This window comes from Cajanus cajan, chromosome 3 (assembly GCF_000230855.2).
Source record: "Cajanus cajan strain Asha chromosome 3, NIPB_CcT2T_4, whole genome shotgun sequence".
NCBI classification, from domain to species: domain Eukaryota; kingdom Viridiplantae; phylum Streptophyta; class Magnoliopsida; order Fabales; family Fabaceae; genus Cajanus; species Cajanus cajan.
In genome coordinates, this window is record NC_138519.1 from 45490149 (window position 1) to 45493682 (window position 3534).

Genomic DNA, 3534 nt, shown 5'->3' on the forward strand with positions numbered 1-3534 from the left:
TTTATGTGATATTGTTTGTGCATTAATAATAAACCTCGTGATAAGGTCTAAGAATAATCCCCATGCATGAAAATACCATGACATGAGAGGAAAGACCATGTGTGGAAATATAATAAAAGTGAGGAGCATGTACATCATTACCAATAAGACATCATGCATCCTCATAAACCATGCATTTTAGGTTCACCAATACCTCTTGACATGAGTAAAAGAGACCCATAATTATCGAGATTCTCCGTTGGGGAGGGATCATAAGTCAAGGAGGGTGGTAACACTCTGTTTTAAAAAGGCAGCGCCTTAAAAATGGAGGGTTATCAAGCTCATGTCAAGAGCGTATTCATTCCATAAAATAAACTAATTAAGCATTCATTTTAGAAAGTGGCTGGTCATCTCTCTGTCCTCACGCGCGCGCAGAAAATCAAGAAGATGGACGCGTTGGAGGAACAAAATAAGAAGCTTACAGCCGAGCTCTCATAGCTCAAGGAGAAAATGGCGCAAATGATGGAACTCATGCGTCATCAAAACATGAATGGGGCTCACCACAGTGACCATGAGTCCCATCATGAGGAGGATCATGAGGAAGAACAAGACCCTCCGCGAGCTGTACCCCTTGGGGCGGGGATTACGATTAGAGAGCCTGAAATTTCAAAAGACCAATTCCGCGCTCTAGAAGATCGGCTGAGGGCTATGGAGGGGCATGATTTTGATATTAAAAATGCCGCCGACATGTGCTTAGTGAGGGACATCCAATTCCCTCCCAAATTCAAAGTGCCCGATTTCCCAAAATATGTGGGATCGACTTGCCCCAAAAGTCATCTCACCATGTATTGCCGAAAAATGGCTGCATATGCTACCAATGAAAAGCTCTTGATCCATTGCTTCCAAGAGAGCTTGGCTGACACCGCACTCAATTGGTATATGCAGCTGGATGGAAGTCAAGTGTGCACATGGAGGCAGTTGGCCGACGCCTTTCTCAAGCGCTATAAATATAACATCGACCTAACACCCGATAGGTCCGATCTTCAAGCCTTGAGTAAGACAAATGATGAATCCTTCAAGGCGTACGCCCAACGATGGAGGGAGTTGGCGGCACAAATAGAGCCCCCGCTGTCGGATAAGGAGACGGTGTCCCTATTCATAAACTCGTTGACCGGTCCCTATTATGACAAGATGATAGGGAACACGACAACGCTCTTCTCGGACATCATCACCATTGGAGAAATAGTGGAACAAGGGCTGAAAAGTGGGAAGCTTGCTGGGCCTTCCCAATCATTTGAAGCTAAGAAGACCTTCGGGAAGAAGAAGGAGGGAGGAGTCAATGCCGTAAATATTTCTTCATCTTCTTCCACTTCGAAGTCAGGAAAGTCGCAACACAACCCTGTGAAGAAGTTTGATAAACTTCCGACCACATATAGCGACCTCCTGCCGAAGCTAGTGGAAGCACGTCTTCTAGCTTACGTTCCACTAAAGAAGATTGATCCACCTCATCCCTATTGGTACAAACCGCAAGACAAATGTCTATACCATTCGGGGGCATCGGGGCATTCAACGGAGAAATGTAGAGCTCTCAAAAACAAGGTCCAAGACCTTATCGATGCTGGGTGGATCACTTTTGATTCAACAGCGCCCGACGTGAGCAAGAATCCTCTGCCAAAGCAGGATTAGAGAGAAGAACAAGCCACGATAGGGCCCCTTCATATTTCTCTTTTAGGGACTCATGATCAGTACCCGAGATCATGAGAACCTTTTCATGTAAATAAGGGTTTTTGTACAGTTTTAATACATATCAATAAAGAGGCATTTTTCACATATCATTCTCTCTTTTGTTCTTTTCTCTCTTTCCTCATTAACATTAATAATTCTAAACCTAAACAGAACCAATAAAATAATTATGTCTGTAATTGTTCGCTCTGACCGGGATCCGAAAGTTAAGGATGAATGGGTTGAGTTGGACAGTGATGAGGAGGCCATCTCTCCGGATCTGCAAAGACTGCTAGATCAAGAAGCTCGTCTACTCCAACCGTATCAAGAAGAATTGGAGACCGTGAATTTGGGGCAGGGTCAAGAGTTGCAAGAGGTCAACATTGGGACCCATATCAATGATGAAATAAGGACACATGTTTTCGCTATGATTATAATGAAATCATTCTTTTTGCTTCTTTTCTTGCTTATAATAAAATTCTAAACCACATTATTTTTAACCCTGTTTGAATAAACATGAATGAGGTTAAAATCATCTTAATAACAATAAACCCGCATCATTTTTATGTGGAAGTGTGTGTGACAACTTGGAGCACCTTCCCTTGGCCTCGACAAGTGCCATCATGGATAAAAAGAAATCCTTTAAAATAAAAAAAAGCTCGGCAGGAAACCCAAAAAGGAGGCTGCGCAAAAATAAGAGCAAAAGACCCGCTAGGAATCCCACGAAAGGGTGACCTAGGCAAAAATTAGGGTTGCAAAATAAACGAAAACAAAAGTCCGCTAAAACGCCACAAAAGGGTGTTTTAGGCAAAAATAAGGACAATAAAAAAAAAAGAGAAATCCATGATGGTACTACGAGCCGAATTCAAGAAAGGTTCAAGGGAAGCTATCTAAGTTGTCAAATCACAACGTCAATAAACAAAGATTTTCTTAACTTCATAAGTGTTTAATCAAACAAGCCTAAACACATAAGCCTACCTTGGCCAACCATTCTTACAAAAACTATTTTTGAAAAATAAATCCCCTCTAAAACACAAACTTCAGAATAAAAGTATATTTCCCTTCTTTTCTCTCTTGTCCCAAATGATTTTAGAATAATCTAGTGGAAGCATGGAGAAATAAATCATCACTGATAATGGATCTAATCTGAACAACAAAATGGTGGAAGAACTGTGCCAAGAATTCAAGATCCAACACCATAACTCTTCCCCATATCGGCCAAAGATGAATGGGGCAGTCGAGGCAACCAATAAGAACATCAAGAAAATAGTGCAAAAGATGGTTGTCTCATTTAAAGACTGGCACGCGATGTTACCCTTCGCTCCTCATGGCTATAGGACTTCAGTACATACATCTACAGGAGCTACTCCATTCTCCCTCGTTTATGGGATGGAGGCAGTTCTACCCGTCGAAGTCGAGATACCTTCTCTAAGGGTAATCATGGAAACAAAACTTTCCGAGGTAGAATGGGTTCAAAGCCGATACGACCAATTGAACCTTATCAAAAAGAAACGGCTGAACGCCATATGCCATGGTCAAGCCTATCAGAGGAAGATCAAAAAGGCTTTTGACAAGAAAGTCCACCCTCGAGTCTACCATGAGGGAGAGTTGGTAATGAAGAAATTGCTACCAACTCAAAAGGACAAAATCGGAAAGTGTGCCCCAAATCACGGAGGACCATACGTGGTAAAACGAGCCTTCTCAGGAGGAGCATTGATCCTCACAGACATGGATGGAGAAGAACTTCGATATCCAGTCAACGCTGATGTGGTAAAGAAGTACTATGCTTGAAGACGTTGCTTGCATAGGCCCGCTAGGATGAAAACCCAAAAA